This window comes from Theropithecus gelada, chromosome 2 (assembly GCF_003255815.1).
Source record: "Theropithecus gelada isolate Dixy chromosome 2, Tgel_1.0, whole genome shotgun sequence".
NCBI lineage: Eukaryota > Metazoa > Chordata > Mammalia > Primates > Cercopithecidae > Theropithecus > Theropithecus gelada.
In genome coordinates this window covers 62,756,484-62,778,058 of record NC_037669.1, presented here as the reverse complement: position 1 = coordinate 62,778,058, position 21,575 = coordinate 62,756,484, and the positions used below count along the sequence as shown (strand labels likewise).

General features: G+C 39.5%; 1 protein-coding gene and 1 long non-coding RNA gene across 2 annotated transcripts in view; one reads left to right on the top strand and one right to left on the bottom strand.

Moving 5' to 3' along the window:
• The window catches only part of LOC112618486, a 41,959-nt gene extending 34,679 nt beyond the window's left edge, over positions 1–7,280 (bottom strand). The window contains exon 1 of the long non-coding RNA XR_003118087.1: positions 7,169–7,280. This is a non-coding gene — a long non-coding RNA (uncharacterized LOC112618486). The remainder of the gene's footprint in view (positions 1–7,168) is intronic.
• The window catches only part of CNTN4 (contactin 4), a 998,936-nt gene that overhangs the window by 46,576 nt on the left and 930,785 nt on the right, over positions 1–21,575 (top strand). The gene's annotated exons all lie outside the window — the stretch shown is intronic.

Here is a 21,575-nt window from a genome sequence, read left to right as displayed (position 1 = left end):
TTTAATTAGATCCCATTTTTCAATTTTCGCTTTTGTTGCCATTGCTTTTGGTGTTTTAGACATGAAGTCCTTGCCCATGCCTACGTCCTGAATGGTATGACCTAGGTTTTCTTCTAGGGTTTTTATGGTTTTAGGTCTAACATTTAAGTCTCTAATCCATCTTGAATTAATTTTCGTATAAGGAGTAAGGAAAGGATCCAGTTTCAGCTTTCTACTTATGGCTAGCCAATTTTCCCAGCATCATTTATTAAATAGGGAATCCTTTCCCCATTTCTTGTTTTTGTCAGGTTTGTCAAAGATCAGATGGCTGTAGATGTGTGGTATTATTTCTGAGGACTCAGTTCTGTTCCATTGGTCTATATCTCTGTTTTGGTACCAGTACCATGCTGTTTTGGTTACTGTAGCCTTGTAGTATAGTTTGAAGTCAGGTAGTGTGATGCCTCCAGCTTTGTTCTTTTGACTTAGGATTGTCTTGGCAATGCGGGGTCTTTTTTGGATCCATATGAACTTTAAAGCAGTTTTTTCCAATTCTGTGAAGAAAGTCATTGGTAGCTTGATGGGGATGGCATTGAATCTATAAATTACCTTGGGCAGTATGGCCATTTTCACAATACTGATTCTTCCTATCCATGAGCATGGTATGTTGTTCCATTTTTTTGTGTCCTCTTTTATTTCACTGGTTTGTAGTTCTCCTTGAAGAGGTCCTTTACATCCCTTGTAAGTTGGATTCCTAGATATGTTATTTTCTTTGAAGCAATTGTGAATGGAAGTTCATTCATGATTTGGCTGTCTGTCTGTTACTGGTGTATAATAAGAATGCTTGTGATTTTTGCACATTAAGTTTGTATCGTCAGACTTTGCTGAAGTTTCTTAAGGAGATTTTGGGCTGAGATGATGGGGTTTTCTAAATATACAATCATGTCATCTGCAAACAGGGATAATTTGACTTCTTCTTTTCCTAACTGAATACCCTTTATTTCCTTTTCTTGCCTGATTGCCCTAGCCAGAACTTCCAACACTATGTTGAATAGGAGTGGTGAGAGAGGGCATGCCTGTCTTGTGCCAGTTTTCAAAGGGAATGCTTCCAGTTTTTGCCCATTCAGTATGATATTGGCTGTGGGTTTGTCATAAATAGCTCTTATTATTTTGAGATATGTTCCATCAATACCAAATTTATTGAGAGTTTTTAGCATGAAGGGCTGTTGAATTTTGTCAAAGGCCTTTTCTGCATCTATTGAGATAATCATGCGGTTTTTGTCTTTGGTTCTGTTTATATGCTGGATTACATTTATTGATTTGGGTATGTTGAACCAGCCTTGCATCCCAGGTATGAAGCCCACTTGATCATGGTGGATAAGCTTTTTGATGTGCTGCTGGATTCGGTTTGCCAGTGTTTTATTGAGGATTTTTGCATATATGTTCATCAGGGATATTGGTCTAAAATTCTCTTTTTTTGTTGTGTCTCTGCGAGGCTTTGATATCAGGATGATGTTGGCCTCATAAAATGAGTTAGGGAGGATTCCCTCTTTTTCTATTAATTGGAATAGTTTCAGAAGTAATGGTACCAGCTCCTCCTTGTACCTCTGGTAGAATTCGGCTGTGAATCCGTCTGGTCCTGGACTTTTTTTGGTTGGTAGGCTATTAATTATTGCCTCAATTTCAGAGCCTGCTATTGGTCTATTCAGGGATTCGACTTCTTCCTGGTTTAGTCTTGGGAGAGTGTAAGTGTCCAGGAAATTATCCATTTCTTGTAGGCTTTCTAGTTTATTTGCGTAGAGGTGTTTATAGTATTCTCTGATGGTAGTTTGTATTTCTGTGCGGTCAGTGGTGATAGCCCCTTTATCATTTTTTATTGCATCTATTTGATTCTTCCCTCTTTTCTTCTTTATTAGTCTTGCTAGCTGTCTATCAATTTTGTTGATCTTTTCAAAAAACCAGCTCCTGGATTCACTGATTTTTTCTGAGGGTTTTTGTGTCTCTATCTCCTCCAGGTCTGCTCTGATCTTAGTTATTTCTTGCCTTCTGCTAGCTTTTGAATGTGTTTGCTCTTTCTTCTCTAGTTCTTTTAATTGCGATGTTAAGGTGTCAATTTTAGATCTTTCCTGCTTTCTCTTGTGGGCATTTAGTGCTATAAATTTCCCTCTACACACTGCTTTAAATGTGTCCCAGAGATTCTGGTATGTTGTATCTTTGTTCTCATTGGTTTCAAAGAACATCTTTATTTCTGCCTTCATTTCGTTATGTACCCAGTAGTCATTCAGGAGCAGGTTGTTCAGTTTCCATGTAGTTGAGTGGTTTTGATTGATTTTCTTAGTCCTGAGTTCTAGTTTGATTGCACTGTGGTCTGAGAGACAGTTTGTTATAATTTCTGTTCTTTTACATTTGCTGAGGAGTGCTTTACTTCCAACTATGTGGTCAATTTTGGAATAAGTGCGACGTGGTGCTGAGAAGAATGTATAATCTGTTGATTTGGGGTGGAGAGTTCTGTAGATGTCTATTAGGTCTGCTTGATGCAGAGTTGAGTTAAATTCCTGGATATCCTTGTTAACTTTCTGTCTCGTTGATCTTTCTAATGTTGACAGTGGGGTGTTGAAGTCTCATTATTATTGTATGGGAGTCTAAGTCTCTTTGTAAGTCTCTGAGGACTTGCTTTATGAATCTGGGTGCTCCTATATTGGGTGCATAGGTATTTAGGATAGTTAGCTCTTCCTGTTGAATTGATCCCTTTACTATTGTGTAATGGCCTTCTTTGTCTCTTTTGATCTTTGATGGTTTAAAGTCTGTTTTATGAGAGACTAGTATTGCAACCCCTGCTTTTTTTTTGTTCTCCATTTGCTTGGTAGATCTTCCTCCATCCCTTTATTTTGAGCCTATGTGTGTCTCTGCATGTGAGATGGGTCTCCTGAATACAGCAAACTGATGGGTCTCGACTCTTTATCGAATTTGCCAGTCTGTGTCTTTTAATTGGACCATTTAGTCCATTTACATTTAAGGTTAATATTGTTATATGTGAACTTGATCCTGTCATTGTGGTATTAGCTGGTTATTTTGCTCGTTAGTTTATGCAGTTTCTTCCTAGCATCGATCCTCTTTACATTTTGGCATGTTTTTGCAATGGCTGGTACCGGTTGTTCCTTTCCATGTTTATCGCTTCCTTCAGGATCCTTCAGGATCTCTTGTAGTGCAGGCCTGGTGGTGACAAAATCTCTAAGCATTTGCTTGTCTGTAAAGGATTTTATTTCTCCTTCACTTATGAAACTTAGTTTGGCTGGATATGAAATTCTGGGTTGAAAATTCTTTTCTGTAAGAATGTTGAATATTGGCCCCCACTCTCTTCTGGCTTGGAGAGTTTCTGCTGAGAGATCTGCTGTTAGTCTGATGGGCTTCCCTTTGTGGGTAACCTGACCTTTCTCTCTGGCTGCCCTTAACATTTTTTCCTTCATTTCACCTTTGGTGAATCTGACAATTATGTGTCTTGGAGTTGCTCTTCTCGAGGAGTATCTTTGTGGCGTTCTTTGTATTTCCTGAATTTGAATGTTGGCCTGCTTTACTAGGTTGGGGAAGTTCTCCTGGATGATATCCTGCAGAGTGTTTTCCAACTTGGTTCCATTTTCCCCCTCACTTTCAGGCACCCCAATCAGACGTAGATTTGGTCTTTTCACATAATCCCATATTTCTTGAAGGCTTTATTCATTTCTTTTTCCTTTTTTTTCTCTAGACTTCTCACTTCATTTTATTCATTTGATCTTCCATCATTGATACTCTTTCTTCCAGTTGATCGAGTCGGTTACTGAAGCTTGTGCATTTGTCACGTATCTCTTGTGTCATGGGTTTTATCTCTGTCAGTTCGTTTATGGCCTTCTCTGCATTGATTATTCTAGTTATCCATTCTTCCATTCTTTTTTCAAGATGTTTAGTTTCTTTGCGCTGGGTATTTAGTTCCTCCTTTAGCTCTGAGAAGTTTGATCGACTGAAGCCTTATCCTCTCAAGTCGTCAAAGTCATTCTCTGTCCAGGTTTGATCCATTGCTGGCGATGAGCTGCGTTCCTTTGGAGGGGGAGATGCGCTCTGATTTTTTGAATTTCCAGCTTTTCTGCCCTGCTTTTTCCCTATCTTTGTGGTTTTATCTGCCTTTGGACTTTGATGCTGGTGACGTACTGATAGGGTTTTGGTGTAGGTGTCCTTTGTTTGTTAGTTTTCCTTCTAACAGTCAGGACCGTCAGCTGTAGGTCTGTTGGAGATTGCTTGAGGTCCACTCCAGACCCTGTTTGCCTGGGTATCAGCAGCAGAGGCTGCAGAAGATAGAATATTTCTGAACAGCGAGTGCTGCTGTCTGATTCTTGCTCTGGAAGCTTTGTATCAGGGGTGTACCCCGCCGTGTGAGGTGTGAGGTGTCAGTCTGCCCCTAGTGGGGGACGTCTCCCAGTTAGGCTACTCAGGGTCAGGGACCCACTTGAGCAGGCAGTCTGTCCGTTCTCAGATCTCAACCTCCATGCTGGGAGATCCACTGCCCTCCTGAAAGCTGTCAGACAGCTGTCAGACTCCACCCAGGGGTGGAGTCTACAGAGACAGGCAGGCCTCCTTGAGCTGAGGTGGGCTCCACCCAGTTTGAGCTTCCTGGAGGCTTTGTTTACCTACTTAAGCCTCAGCAATGGCGGGCGCCCCTCCCCCAGCCTCGCTGCTGCTTTGCAGTTAGATCTCAGACTGCTGTGCTAGCAATGAGGGAGGCTCTGTGGGCGTGGGATGCTCCGGGCCAGGTGTGGGATATAATCTCCTGGTGTGCCATTTGCTAAGACCATTGGTAAAGCGCAGTATTAGGGTGGGAGTTACCCGATTTTCCAGGTGTTGTGTGTCTCAGTTTCCCTTCGCTAGGAAAAGGGATTCCCTTCCCCCTTTTGCTTCCCAGGTGAGGCGATGCCTTGCCCTTCTTCAGCTCTTGCTGGTTGGGCTGCATCTGCAGACCAGCGCCAACTGTCCGGCACTCCCCAGTGAGATGAACCCGGTACCTCAGTTGATAATGCAGAAATCACCTGTCTTCTGTGTCACTCGCGCTGGGAGCTGGAGGCTGGAGCTCTTCCTATTTGGCCATCTTGCTCCCAACCCCTCTTCTTATTTTTTTTCTTTCTTTTTTAAAGACAGAGTCTTATTCTTTTGCCCAGGCTGGAGTGCAATGGCATGATCACAGCTCACTGCAACCTCACCGCCTGGGTTCAAGCGATTCTCCTGCCTCAGCCTCCCCAATAGCTGGGATTACAGGTGCCCGCCACCACTCCTGGCTAATTTTGTATTTTTAGTAGAGATGGAGTTTCACCATGTTGGCCAGGCTGGTCTTGACGTCCTGACCTCAAGTGATCTGCCCACCTAGGCCTCCCAAACTGCTGGGATTACAGGCGAAAGCCTCTGTGCCCAGCTGAAATGCTTTCATTTTTCACTCCCTTTTAAATCGTCTGCTCCATTGCCAGTTTACAAACTACTACAGCTGCCTCTGCAAATGACAGAAGAACAAAAATGAGGAGGAGAGGGGGCTGGAGGAGTAGGAGGAGAAGAAAGAAGCAGAGAAGGAGGACATCGTGGAAACTAAGGTTGCTTTCAGGAATATAATGTGACATCTTGAGAGAGAATTAAGGAGTGAATTTCCATGTAACTTTCAAATATTGTAAATAGGCTGCCTCTATTTTTTGCAATTGCCAGGCAATGACACTGTACTTTACTTCTACTCTCCTCTGAAGGAGCAAAATGAGTGCTCTATGGCCCTAACCTCTATTTCTCTCTCAACTAGATTCAAATGTATGCCATGCTTTGTGCCTTCATTACGTAAGCGATTTTTCTCAAGATCACTGGGAGCACCATGCTCACTCTCTCTGGATGGTTCACTGTACTGCCGTACAGCCTTGCTGACCATCTCATGATTTTGGGTTCATGTTCGTTTTAGAAACTGGATTTTTTTCTGTTTTCTGTTTCCCATTTTCTTTGTTACTTGGAATTAACCATGGGCAGATCAATTAATAAAACTGTTCTGTTTGTCTTATTCTATTTGTGGATTTGGTTTGCAGTTATCTTCACAAATATTTTGGTGGCTAATGAAGTTAAACCAAAGTTTGTCAATCTGATTTTGCATAAGCTATGTGCCAAAACTGTGTTAGGTTCAATAATGCTCATTTTCTTGTTTAATTTTCACAACAGCTAAGAATATTATCAGATTCATATTCTCCTTAATTAATCATTAATCAGATTATTATTCTCCTTAGAAGGAGGTGATACTATTCTTGATTTAGACATAAAAAATCTGGAGGCCGAGGCAGGTGGATCACGAGGTCAGGAGATTGAGACCATACTGGCTAACATGGTGAAACCCTGTCTCTACTAAAAATACAAAAAATTAGCCAGGCATGGTGGCGGGCGCCTGTAGTCCCAGCTACTTGGGAGGCTGAGGTAGAAGAATGGTGTGAACCTGGGAGGCGGAGCTTGCAGTGAGCCGAGATTGTGCCACTGCACTGCAGTCTGGTAGACACAGAGAGATTCCATCTCAAAAAAAAAAAAAAACAAAACAAAAAACTGAGGCTCAGAGAATCACCAGCAGATTGTAATTTTGAGCCCAGATCATCAACGTCTAAATTCTCACTCCTCTTATTATACCATTCTACTAATTTATCAATGATAAATATTTGTTAAATGTATGTTGTGTGCTAGGCATTGCACCCTGTTCTTTATTTACAAACATATGAGTTATTATTATCTCTGATTTGTAGATGAAGAAATTGAGTTTAGAGTTAAATGATTGCCCAACATTCTGTTGTTATAAGTGCAGAATCAGTAAGCAAATTGCTGTGCTGTGTCCTCCAGGGCCTGAGTTCTTACATTGCCATGAGCCATTAAAGGTAAGATGCTAATTAAAGGTATCCGTGACTAATTTTAATGACTAACTCAAGTTTGGTGGAATTGATTTACCATAATATTTTGGTTACTTTTTAGGGCTACTCAGGCGTACATAGTTGAACTGTAGCAGCAAATAGTGTGAGGGGAAGTAAGGGTTCTGAGCCTCCTTTCTGAGTTTACAGCAATATTTTTGAAATAAGAAGATAAAGTAGAATTAGACATGAGCAAAGCTCCATCCCTTTCTTCTGCAGGTGAGAAAGAAATAGAGGGTGTAGGAGATGAGCATACCTACCTATCAAGCCTTCATGATTTAGGTATGTGGAGCTGGTGGGACTGGAGCAATTGCCATGAAGTTCACAATTTTAGTGTGGCCTGTGATCTGTTTCTTTGGCCACAGCTTACATATCAGGTCTGGGAATTTTTCTGGATACTGAAGGGTCTAGCTTCCAGCCTTAAAATTACTCTCCCACTTGTAGGTCAGTAAAATGAGTTTCTTTTACTTGGAAGTTTTAAGTTGACAGTTCCCATGATTAATCACTCCCACTGATGGTGTCTTAGACTTTGTTGGTTCCTACCTTATGGGATTTTCATAGAGTTTCTAAAAGGGAAAGACACGCACTAGAGTGAAGAATTGTTCTTCTTGTGGAAGGATCATCAACCTTGGCTGGACACGCAGATCAAGGGGTTCAGGGATGGGTGGCAAAGGATCATTGAAAGGGTTGCATGTGACACTCGCCTAACTATAGTAGTTAATTCAACTCTGCCTACACAGTGACATGGATTACTAAGGACATGACTTGTATTGTACTCATCCCTCTGACCCCACATCCTAATGTTAATAATTATTCTTAAACCTGGAATGGAGAACTCAAAGATAAACCAGTGCCCAGCACATAGCAAGTTCTCAATTAAGTTTATTGAATTAAATCAAAAATTGGAATTGTATCTATCAAAGCCATATCAACTCTAAGCTTCTTAAGAGAGAAAAATCTGCCCAGAGTTTCTCAGGAGGGATTTCTCAACATCGAAGCCATCCTGTTCATGTTGGATTTATTTTACTGACATAAATAAGAATATATGTGCAGGGAAGATCGGATACCACAATAAGGGTTTTGTACCATGATATACGTCATTTTCTCCCCCCTAGGAAAGCACTGCTGATGAAAACAATATTGGAGGGAGGTGGTCTCAAGAGAGTGGATGTTCAGGTGGAGGTTCTCTCTGGTGCTCTGGGCTTCTTATTCATAATTTTCTCCCCAAAGACAGTGGTTTTCAACTTCACAATTCCTTTGCTCATTTGGAAATATAGTAGCAGAAAGATGAAGAGCGTTTGTGACCCACAACTAAAGTCTGTGTTCTCTTGTCACTTCATCAAATTAATTCTGTTGGCATTTTGTTCCTCCCCAGAAATAAATCACTGTTACGTGATTCTTTATAAAGCAGTCCACACATTTATCATACCACAGTGATCTGAACCCATTTAGGGAATTTTAAGCTACCGTTGGTCATGTTGCAGGCCTAGCAACTCTGGCCTTGTCACATTGCATCTCTCTGCACTCCCTGTGCTACTGTTAATCCTTCAGGACTGAGAATCAAGGCTTTGCCAGTTAGAGGCTTGGAAATAATCATACAAAACATAATAGTGCAGCAAAGTGAGATTGAGCTTTTAATTTTTTTAAGTTCACAGAGAGCAAGAAGACAAGAAAGGACTGGCAGATTGAGAAAAATCGGGAATAAGGTGAAATATCCTCAAACTTTAGCTTTTACGATTCCGCCTCACATTCAGTTTAATTATGAAATTTACTGGCAGCAACAATTGGCTTTTGGCATAAATTAATCATGCCGAGCATTATACATGAAATAAAATTTCAATCCTATTTGTTGAACATTTTCTAAGAGCTTGGCATTCTTGCTCAGCACTTTACATAGGGTTTCTCCTTATCTACCTTATGAAATATATTATTATTATCATTCCCACTTTTAATATAAGAATATTTGGGGATTAGAAGCCTTAAGTAATTTGACAAAGGTCACATAACCTAGCATAATAGACTAGAAAACAAACTCAGGATGCTGTAATTAGTACACTGGAATCATGCTTCTTATTTTTTTTTTAATGAAGTCTTGCCATTAGTTTTGTTTTTTAATCTTTAATACTTTTATTTGAGAATTGATAATTAACCATTTTAAGAAAATAGCTACATAAATTTAGAAATCATTTGGAAAACAGGTAAAATTGCTACATTATTTTAATTTATATTTATTTTATTTTTAAAATAATATTTTCATCTGTATCTGAGGAGTACATAGGAAGCTAAGACTTCTATTGATGTTAATTATTGATTTTTGTTTACTGTAGCTTTAGTGAATAATTTAATTGACTATTTTATTAATTCTGTCATCATATGCTAAACCTAGAGTAACTGCTGTTAGTATTTTTTTTTTTAGCTACTACGGATTGAAGTATTTTTGATTAGACTAAAATTTATTTCTAAAGGTAACCTGAGCAATATCTATATGTTGTAGATAGATATTACTGTCTACAATAATATCTATGTATATAGTATCTATATAGTAGATTTCCAATTTGTTTTGCTCTTCTCTAAAATAGTAAATATATTTTATATCCTGTTCCAGTAAATGCACACATGCAAACACATATATATGAAACTAACAGTTCATAAAATATTAGTTACCCTTATTATAATCAGTGCTCACTTGATATTTTACATTTTATCCTATTGTAAATTATATACTGGTCATGACCCACAATATTGATTTCCTAACTCCCTAATGGTTATAGCCTGCAGTTTATCATTTGTTCAAATGTAGTGTGGTGGAAAAAAAAGATGATATGACTTTTCAGCCAGAGAGGTCTGGTCCCTTCCCTGATATATGTTAGTTATATGTCACCTTATCTGTAAAATGGTGACTATCAATACTTCTCAGGGAAGTTGTAAAGCCTGGTACCTAGCAGATAATTAGTAAATATCACTTTCTTTTGTTTTTAGAGCTCACACTTCATTCCACAGTTTTTTTTTGTTGTTGTTGTTTTGTTTTGTTTTTTGAGATGGAGGCTTACTCTGTCACCCAGGCTGGAGTGCAGTCGCGATCTTGGCTCACTGCAACCTCTGCCTCCCAGGTTCAAGCGATTCTCCTGCCTCAGCTTCCCGAGTAGCTGGAACTATAGGCACTCACCACCATGCCCAGCTAATTTTTGTATTTTTAGCAGAGATGGGGTTTCATCATGTTGACCAGGATGGTCTCGATCTCTTGACCTCGGCCTCCCAAAGTGATCGGCCTCCCAAAGTGCTGGGATTACGGGAGTGAGCCACTGCGCCTGGCCTCATTCCGTAGTACTATGGAAAATGTCTAATTGTTTAAGTATTCCAGCACTTTATTTTTTAATTACTATTATTTTTCTACCCTCAGCATACATCAGAGGAGCATTCCAGCCCTTTAGTTTGGATTTTCATGCTATTTCTGATTTTAACCATGTGTGTTCTTCATATCTTGGACTAAAAAATAAAAGCAAATTAACAAATTAACACTAGCAAAAAAAAAAAAAAAATCGCGGTAATTTTAACAGACCAACATTAAGTACTCTAGAAGCCAGACCAGAAGCTAGGGGCTCATTAAGTTTTATGTATCATAAATGGAAATGACTTTTATTTGTTAATTATTTTTTATGACCACCTATGGTAACATCTTCCAACACATATTTCCCCCTTTCCAGTCCTCCACTGTTTAACCTTCCTCGCCCATTTTTTGTAGAGGTGCCAGTGAGGTCTTTCTCAGTCAATGCTTCAATCCCATTATTTCCCATCTCAACAGGCTTCACTGGCTCACCATTATCTTTCAAATTAGTCATAGGCTCCTCAGCCTGAATTGAGGCCTTTATGACACAATTCTAGTCTCCCTTTGGAGATGTGCTTCCTTTCAGTGTCCTCTCTGTATTTCATACTTACTGCTCTGATCAAACAAGATGGCCTTTTCCCAAATGGATCTCACAATTTCCAGGCTCTGTGTCTTTCCTTGTGTTGTATCTTCTACCTAGAAGACTTTTCTCCCAGTCCATCTGTCCTCATTAAAAACTCCTCTCCTGTTTTCAAATTCCTTGTCTGTTTCATTGTGACTCTTCTAATTGATTCTCTTTCACTCCCACATTACTTCTATTGATATTGATTTCTCTAAAGCTGGCTCCTAGTGCTGTTTTTCTTCTTACCTTAAGGCATGTATCGTGTGTCTCAAGTTGGAATTATTTCATGGCTCCCATATGGTTGATTGGTGGTGGGACTTTATCTCTAATGATAATTCAGAAAATAGTAGTGGGACTGATTGCAATTCTGCAGATTTCACCTTAAACATACGCTGCTTCTTGGGCTATGGAAGCTGGACACATTCAGATAAGATTATTCAGGAAAACAGTAAGACCAGGCACAGTGGCTCGCTCCCATAATCTCAGCACTTTGGGAGGCCTAGGTGAGAGGGTCGCTTGAGCCCAGGAGTTTGAGAGTAGCCTGGGCATTATAGGGGTACCCTGTTTCTACAGAAAATTTTAAAAACTTAGACGGACTTGGTGGTGTGTGCCTGTAGTCCCAGCTGCTCAGATGTCTGGGGTAGATATCACTTGAGCTCAGAAGGTGGAGGTTGCAGTGAGTTGAGATTGCACCACTGCACTCCAGCCTGGGTGACAGAGCGAGACTCTTTCTCAAAAAAAAAAAAAAAAAAAAGAAAAGAAAAAAAAGAAAAACATATTACTAGGTCTAACTGTAATTTTCTAACTTCTGGTTTTAAATGTACACTGTTTCTTGGGCTGTGACAGTAGGGTAAAATTACCCAGTTTGTGTAAATCTTATGAGGCTTGATAAATGGACTTAATAATTATCAGATGACGAAATTAAATGAGTCGGTGAATGTTAATGCGCCGCTCCTTCCATATAACTAGATGCCTTGGGACAGTTCCAATGTGTGGCATTTATATTGTATTATGATGTGTTAATAATGTGGATCAGAGACAAGCAAAAGTCAAGGACAAATGTAATTTTCTGTGAAATGTATATTTAATACTTTTTAACATTTAGCGGAATTACCTTTGGATGTCAATTGAACGTTACATCCCCTTTCTGCCGTGACTGTGTGTGTGTGTGTGTGTGTGTGTGTGTGTGTGTATGTAGTAAATCCATTAATTCTCTTACTGTAATTTCAAACACTGAAGTATTATAAACTTTCTTTACTTCTATCGAGTTTTATATATTTTGTTGGTTCTGCTCTAATCTGAGAGGTTTTTTGTGTGTGTGATATCAGTGAATCAGGCAAATTTCCCAGTGTGTGAAACTTTTGGGTCAGCTATTAGGTTATTATATCATTTCAGAAATGCTCCGTCTGCCTTCTGGTGGCCTTCAGATTTGGTCAAGTAGTGGAGTAGTGCAAAGACTGCTAATATTGTAGAAATCCCATGATCATACGCAGTGGTTTTATTTTGTTCTAAGGGGTACACACTTCTATTTGTCTGTTTTCATGCAGAGCACATTTATATGAGGGTAAGTTCAATGGCAACTTTTAGTCTGTAGAGAGATACATTGAGAAGTATGTTACTGACCATAAATTGTCAATTTGAGATGAATGCATACTTCAGAGGCCCCACTAGCTCACATTTTTACTGCTGTCCCCTAAAAGCACCTTCAGGTTTATATGCTGAAGATGGAGACCTTCACAGTTAGAAAATTGCATTCCCTCAGGCCACAGGAAATTTTGCTTGACATTCTGTAACACTATTTGATGTTTTTAAAACAGCATGCTATGTAGATACTACTCTAGGTCATGTGTAATTTTTTAATCTGTATTTATAAATGCTATGAAGCTTGCAGTTTTTAAGAATAGTGATGTTTACATTTATATGATTTGATGCAATGACTTTTCCCTGTGACATAAAATTAATTTAATGTTTAGTATAAAGACAATAACCAGGTTGTGTAGTAGTAGGTTGTGCAACTACAGGTTGTGTAGTTGCAGGTTGTATAATTGACTTGTGTATTTTCACTTCCTCATGCTGATAACATAACCAGAAGCCTGACTCATGCTGGTGAAATAACCAAAAATTATTTCTACAAGGTTGTCGGGCAGACCTTTGAGTTTCAATGCAAATTCAACAGGGAATGGGGTGGGCATAGCTTTTTTTTTTTTTTTCCTGTGTTACCAAGTAAGCTGAATATATGCAAGGTTAAAGTTTAAATGTAATGATTAGGTTTATTCATATACATTTAAAATGTGATATTCTACAAAATGCTTAGCAACATACTTGACACATTGTGAGCATTCAATTAATTGATATTATCCTTTAAGAAGCATTTACCACAGAGGTTAAGAGCATATGCTCTAGAGCAAAGTTGCCTCAATTATTTCTGCTTCTGTTTCATCATTTCTAATATAGTGATACATCATTTACTTCATAGAACACTGTTAAATCCATATAAAGCATCTATAACAGTGTTTTTAATAAGTAAAAAAATAAAAATGTCAGCTAAATATTAGTTGTTTATTAATTGTAATATATCCTAAACCAACTTATTTCTTAACATAAATAGACTTCTGAACATTCTTGGAAAATTAATATTTCTTTTTTTCTTTGCAATTTTTTGGGATATTTGAAACTGTAAGTATCTGTACCAGTTGTAAGACATATGTTTTTCCATTTTTTTCCCCCTTGTTGGAGAAATCTATTTCTATGGGCCAGGCTGATTATTTGTCTACAGATCCTCCCGTGGGGATTCTGTAGCAGCTACTTCAAAGCTATCTCAGCTTGCACTTAATCATTTGAAACATCAGATAACTTGCTTGTTCATTTTATGCATGTTTTCTTATTGAGGAAATTACTCAACCTAAAATGAGCACCAGAAGATTATTTTTCTTGGTTTTACTCTTAAAGTCATTCTCAAGCATGTTATCTTGGAAGAGCAGGGCACTCTCCTGCAGCTTTTAAGGATGACTAAACTGGAGAACATTCTGTTTAACCACAAAACTCATGTTCACTCTGTTTAATTTCTTAAAGCTTGCCCTCCCTTCAATGCAATTACCATTTTTCTTCCACATTAGGGGGACAAGATTTGTTTGCTTTCTCTTTTGGGGAGGATGTTTATTTATTTAGAAGATACTTTTTGAGTTCCTACTGGTCCACTGGGAACTATCATAAGTAAGTTGAGGATACAGGGATGAGCAAAATGGACAAATTCCGTGTTCTCATGGACCCCATAGGAGAAGACAGACAATAGCTAGTAAGCAAGTAATATATTTTTTTAGATGGCTAATTTTTGTCTTTTTAGTAGAGACGGGGTTCTGCCATGTTGGCCAGGCTGGTCTGGAACTCCTGACTTCAAGTGATCTGCCCACCTCAGCCTCTCAAAGTGCCGGGATTACAGGCATGAGCCACCTCTCTTGCCCAACAAGTAAATATTTTTGACTATGTGGAAGCATGAAGAAAACGATGAATAGGAAAATGGGACTAAGAGGCAAGAAGGACGAAATGTCTATGAGGAAGTGGTATGTGGACAGAGATTTGAATGCTGACAGGGAGGCAGCTAAGAGACTGTCTGAACAAAGAAGTATCCAGGCAGAAGGAACAGCATGGGCCAGGGCTCTGGGGCCAAAACAAGCTCAGTCTGGCTGAGAAAGGGGATAAATGACTGAATACATTTTTGTAGCCATCTATGTTCCAGGTGCTATCCAAGGTTCTTGGGATACATCAGCCAACATATTTGCAATGTTTTGCATAGTTGTCCTCTCCAAAACTCATGTTTAAATTTAATCCCCAATGTAGCAGAATTGAGAAGTGGGGCCTTTAAGAGGTGATTGGACCCTCAGAGATCTGCCCTCAAGAATGGATTCATCCACTCATGGATTAATGGATTAATGACTTAATGGACTAATGAGTTGTCATGAAAGTGGGACTGGTGGCTTTGTAAGAAAAGGAAAAGAGACCTGAGCTAGGACACTCAGCCATGTGACACCCTGTGCCACCTTGGGACCCTGCTGAGAGTCCCCACCAGCAAGAACGCCCCCACCAGATGTGGCCTCTCTGTTTTCAGCCTCCATAACTGTAAGAAATAAATGTATTTTCTTTATAAATTACCCAGTTTCAATTTATTTTGTTATCAGCAACAGACTAAGACAATAATGCATGATCTTTTCTAAGTAAATTATGTACAATATTAACTGATCAGTGTTACAAAAAGTGTGTGTAAGCAGGGAGGTAGGAGTGCAGGAGTGAGTGGGTTACAGTGTAAAATAGTGAGGTCAAGGTAGGTCTCATAGAGCAGGTGGCATTTAAACAAAATATTGAAGGAGACGGGGTGAGTTTGTCAGATGGGCACGTGGGAGAAGGAATTACCAGGCACAGGTAAGAGCTAGTACAAAAGTCATAAGGTAGTAGTAGGCCTGGCTTGTTCAAAGAGCCTCAAGAAAGCCTCTATAACTGGAACAGAGTGAGTGAGATGAGTGAGGTGGGAAAAGAGGTTAGAGAAGTGATTCGAGGTGGCATCAGGCCAGTCTTTATAAACCACTGTCAGGACTTCAGTTTGATTGATATGAGGTGCCGTCTGGTAGGTGGCTTTGGGATGCATAGACTGGGGGGGGGGCGCGTGGAGCCAAGTTAGGAGCAGGGTGACTTGTTTGCAGAATAATGGAATAAGCCATGAGCCACACTCCGGTAGCTCTTACAGGGGCATGGTAGAGATGATGGGACTTTGCCAGATTCTGAATATATTTAGAAGGCTTCAGAAGTGAAGTATGAGAGAAAGAAGAATCCAGGATGTGATGCCAAGTGTTTTGTCCTGAAAAAATAGAAGATTGAGATGGGAAAGACTAGTGCTGGAACAGGATTGGATGGGGTGAGGAGTGGCTGTGTAAAGTGGGAGACACCCACTGTTCCCAGGGCATACTTCTGTATCTGCTTTCCTGAGTTAGGCTTGGCAGTATGACTGGCTCTGGCCGGTGGGTCATGTCGAGGTGAGACAGAAGAAGGGGACTGAAATGTACTCACAGGTCAGGCTCAGCCTTTTGTGATTCAGTCATTATCATGAGAAGAGCTTTCCTGGGGCAGCCTTTGCCCTCTTAGCCTGGACACCAAGTGAATGCAAGTGACACAGAGCCACCCCAGCTAAGCCCAACTCATCCCACAGTTGGAAGGAGGGCTGCCCGTGGAGCCTGCTTTAGATTTTACCAGACCCTACGGATTCAGGAGCATTAATAGCTACTGTTGTAAGTCAATGAATTTGGAGGTGGTCTGTTATGCAGAAGTTTTGTGACAATAGCTCAATAATAGAGAATCCAGGGAATGAAGTGAAATAGGGAGTTGGATATAAGAGTCTGGAGTTGAGAAGAAGTCTTGAATAGAGACAGAAATGTAAGAGTTATTGGCATACCAATGGTATTTAAAACCTCAAGGCAAATGAGATCACCATGGGAGTGAATGTAGTAGAGGGGGTGACCGAAGATAGCATTACTACATCGTTACAATGTCTGGAAGAAGAGGAGCAACCCACGAGGAAGAAGGAAAATGCCCTACAAACGAAATGGATGAAAACAGTATCTAGGAGGAGGAAGTGACAAACGATGTCAAAGGCAACTGCCAACAATTGGTCGTTAGATGTGGTAACTTTGGGAGAATTCTTGACTTTCATAAATACAGTTTTATGGGAGTGTTGGAGGTGCAAACCTGATTAGAGTGATTTTAAATATGAATATCGGCAGAGAGCAATTGGAGATAGAGAGCAAAGTAACTTTTTGAGGAGTTTGTGGGAAGGAGATAGAAATGCAATTAAACAATGCCCCCCTCATAAAGGGAGTGCTAAACCATAGTAAAAGTGTACTTTATTCTGAAGTGGGAGGTAGTTGAAGTGTTTAAACAATGATCTATTTGTCTTTTAGATATTGCTCTGGCTGCTATATAGAGAAGTATCTGGGGTGAAAGAGAGCAGAACAGTTACGAGGCTATTTCTGTTTCCTAGGTGAGAGAGTGTGTTGGCTTCAGCTGTAGCCCCGGAAATGTGGAAAGTCATGTGTAAATTTCACATAGTGGTAATGGTATTAGGTAGACAGCAGTGTGGGATCTTTAGCTTAAGGAACTTAAAAAAGTTTTTGTGATCAAATGAAAAATCACAAGTGTATATGAGAATTATTTTTGTAACTTCTCTTTAGCTCTACCTTATGTAAATCATACTTGTTTGAAGCAATATATGTTGGTTAATGTATTAACATTTATATTCTGTTATTTTTTGAAATAATTCCTGTTGTCTATGATACAATGGATAAAGGCGGGAGGATCACTTGAGGCCAAGAGTTCGGGACCAGCCTGGCCAACATGGTGAAACCCCCGTCTCTACAAAAAACACGGACATTAGCCGGGTGTGGTGGTGGGCGCCTGTAATCCTCAGCTACTCAGGAAGCTGAGGCAGGAGAATTGCTTGAACCCAGGAAGCAGAGCTTGCAGTGAGCCAGTTGTGCCTCTGCACTCCAGCCTGGGTGACAGAGTGAGACTGTCTCAAAAAAAAAAAAAAAAAAAAGGATATGGTAATTTTTCTCCTTTCCAAAAATATATTCTCTTCCATCCTGGACCATTCAATCTACAGTGGCGTATTTTGCTCAAGTGACATTAGAGATGGTTTCTGGCATAATATCCTTGTCTGAATCTGTGTGCAAAATAACTTTTTGAAAAAGTGGAATAAGTACTAAGATCTTTAGTTGGGATAAGCATTAAACAACAACGGCAAAACAGACTTTTACTTCCTTAGATCTCAGATTTCTATGTATAGAGAATTGCTTCTACAGAAATAGTGAATAAAGTATTTTGCCAAGTATGCTTTCAATAGAGACTTGAATGATTGTCTGCGATCTGTTTTGCTCTTATTCCACGTTCAGAGGTTCCCATGGGAACCACCCCCAATTCGTGGGAAGAGTCAAATTTAACAAACAATACAGAAAAGCCATTTAATCATCCTCTGTGTGATCCACAAAAGTACCAGAAATACGGAGGAAATGAAATCACTAGAATCTCTATCTGTATGGGCCTGCCCGGAGAAAAAAAGTCCTGCTCATGGTAAATAGATTTGATAGATGGCAGAAAAACACTAGTGTCCTAAATCTGACAATAACAAAAAACCTCTCCCATCATCCATCTCCTTCAGATACCTTTCAAAATTTGTTAAGTGTTTTTGTGACCTAGACTTTGGCATCTTGCCATTTTAATTTAACTATTTTTCCCCGAAAGATTTGTTTTCAGAAAAAGCTTGGGATCATAATACAGTAAACCTTATACATAATCTTCTGATTATGTTCAGAAAGCTAATTTTAAACCTAATTTCCCCATCTCTGTCTCTCTCTATTCCAGTGCTTACCTGCCTGCATTAATTAATTCCTGTGCAGCAATGAAAATTTGACTCAATTACCTGACCTCTTACCTTCTGATTGCAGAGGCTCTTTTATGGGGGTGTGGGACACCTGGTGCCACAGGACATGTGAACACAGATTATCCATACCTGGGAGGTGACTTTGGTGAGATCGGAGACATTGGAGTCCCCCAGGAGCAGCTCCTCAGCAGATTGGGTATAAGAACAGAGGGCACCTACAACAATCTATGTATTATAGAACACAGCTCTTTTTCTTTTGTGAACACAGCTGTTTTTCTTTTGCCTGACTTGACTGAAAACTGTTTTTAAGTGAATTAAGTGTTTTAAGTGAATTAAGTATTTCAGTGATGTCGCCAGTGGGCACTGAATCCTAAAACAGTGATCGAGAAGGGTCTTGGTGACCATGCTAGCCAAGCGCCACGTGATCTGGACCTCCAGGTTGGGTTCATCTTCTCACTCTCCCCGTGCTCTCTACTGTGAAACCACACTGGTCTTTTGCTTCCTCCAACAGAACTAGCTTTTGTCTGCACCAGAGTCTTTGAACTGTGGTGCATTTTATGTGAAATGCCTCCAAATGATTCCTGTTCATCCTTAAGATCTCAGAATAGATGCCATTTCCTCAGAAAGCACCACCTTCTTGACCCTCCAGCCTACAGCAGGATTCCCTCGACTGTGTTGTTATAGCACCTTTGCTTTTCCATCAAAACATTTAACATAGTTCATACATTGTTTTATAGATGAGGGGGTGGTTAGCTCGGGTTGCTTTTTCTCTTCTCCAGTAAGACAGTTCAGAATCACTCCCCTTAGAATCATTTATGTGAGATTTTCCCCTGAGGGCAGGCCAATGGCATCGCTGCTTCAGAAGGGGTATAATCAGGGTGAAAAGCAAAAATGCTTAGTATCTTTGAGGGAAAAGAAATGAAGTTTTGGAGAGATAGTAGGTGCCAGAGCCATTCCTGTCTCAGTGCTTCCATAACCAGCTGGGGACTTAGGAGGTGGCTATTTGTGGGATTCAAAAAACGGAACCATGGGAACCTTGGAAGCCCAAGTGCTGGGCGTCTTCAATGAGCTTAGCATTCAGGAAGTGAAATTGCTCTTCATAGGCCATGTGGGGTCTGTGCAAAAACCTGTATACAGTAGAGTTCATTGTCCAGCGCCTTCCTCAGCAGCGTCCTTAAGTAGCGCCACCGTGTGGCAGCGATAAGCAATGGCAGTGATCGGATTTCTGTCTACTCCCTGGTGTGGATGTCCTCGGTAGACTTCCTGTCCATTATGCATGTGGGACATCAAGAGATAAATCGGAAAAATGAGAAATACAACTGTACATGAAGCCCGATTTGGAGAGGCATTTGTTTGCATAGGTCTGTAAGATCCATTGTAGACCGTCGGTAAATGTTTTAGAGATGAGATGGAGGCAGAGAGAAGGCAAGTTATTCACCAACATAGCATTAAGTCTGGGCAGAGTTAGGATAGGAATATGTGAATCTTCTGGCCCCAGTTTTGGTAGTTCTGCAGTTGAAAGACACCATGAAGAAGGATGATGTGTATTAAGAGACCATGATCCAATCACTCCTTATGAGATTACTAAGAGCTATGGATTGCTAGGGATATTCCTGGCTATTTGGGGAAAGGGAAGTCTGACCCTCTGGGATGCTTATTTTGTCTCTGGGAACCGTTTTGGGATCATGAATATTTCTCATCTGCATGTCTGTACCTCTTCCTTCCAGTTTTCCTAATGACCTTCTTCCTTTTCTTTTTGCCTGCCTCCTTGCACTTCTGTTTCGTCGGTTTACCAAATAGATTTCATTTTGAGATATGTGTGTCATCGAGTCTAATGTGTCTTGACTAAAGAAAGAGAAGCTCTGGTTCCTGTTCTGAAATTTCTGTCTTACACATTTAAAAATGGAAGAAGATATTTAAAAGTAAAATAAATGAAGTAAGCACACATTAATATAATGAGATTACATAAGACCTAGTGGATAATAAATGTGAGACTGGGTTGAGATTGATGAGTGATGGCTTCTTAGAGGAGGAGGATTTTAAAGATATGCGGTATGAAGGTAGAGGGAGGAGGTGTGCACTCCGACGAAAAATGAGACAGGTGGGGAAGTCTAGTGTACATGTGTTTATGGGGGTAGTGAGAAGAGAGTTGGCAAAACTGTATGGGATTATTCAGAACTATCTGAGGAAAAGATGGCTTAGGGAAGGAGTTCCTGGAGTCAATGGAGACTTAAGCTGTTAAAGGAAAATAGAAGTGAAAAAACGAAAAAAACTTTGAAATAGTTTTCGAGTTCAAAATCTCACTTCACTGTTACTATCTGGATGACTTTGAACAAGCTAAGATATGAATGTATTTTCTCATCTATAAAAATGTGCTTTTGTGAAAATCAAGTAAAATGTCCTATGAGATGACTTAAAACAATACTGGTCTAGAGGAGGTGTTCAATAAATGTAACTTTTATACTCTATACTAATTTCAAATTCTCATCACTAAGTTATAGTTTTGAATGAATGTTTTCAGTTTATCTTGATTTTGTTCCTGACTTCACAATTTTCTCTTTGGATTTTCTTAGAAATTAATAGTCTTTCACACGTCGGTATCAAATAAATCATTGTTTTCATTTAAGAAACATGGATAAATTGACACACACACAAAATCATTCTCAGAAATCTATCAAAATGAAAAGAACCCCAAATTAGGAAGGACAATTTCATTAATCATGAAATTAGAGTGGAGTCTCAACCTCAAACCCTAAATTACGAATTTTTGAATTCAATTTAATAGAAGCTGCCAGGATTTCATACATAATGTTCTTTAATTTTGCATATGCTGCATATATGGGAAATGAAAATGTGTGAAGGGCCTTTTAAGCCCTGGTAAATAGTACAGGGTGGCAAAGTGACAGATCAAATTTTATGTTCCAGAAATAAAAAGAAACTTGTAACAAATGATTTACAAAGGGAGAATTTTTTCCCCTGAAGTATTAATGTAAGAAGTTTAGATATGTTTCCAAAAGTTTACCATCCTTCATTATTTGTCCATCATTATTTCAGTACAAACATACCCCATGTTTCGTAAAATATATTTCATTGATAATTAAGAAATAAAAGCTTTGATTTAACAATTTCTTACCACATGAATGTGGTTGTGGTCTCAAACACCAGTAAAATAATTATGGGGGACACATTCAGCTGCTGCAATAAAGACAACCATTATAAAATGCTTACCCCTTAGATGAAAATGGTTGGGCAGGTTGTTCTCTTATTGTTTCATCTTCCACATCTGAAAAGAACCTA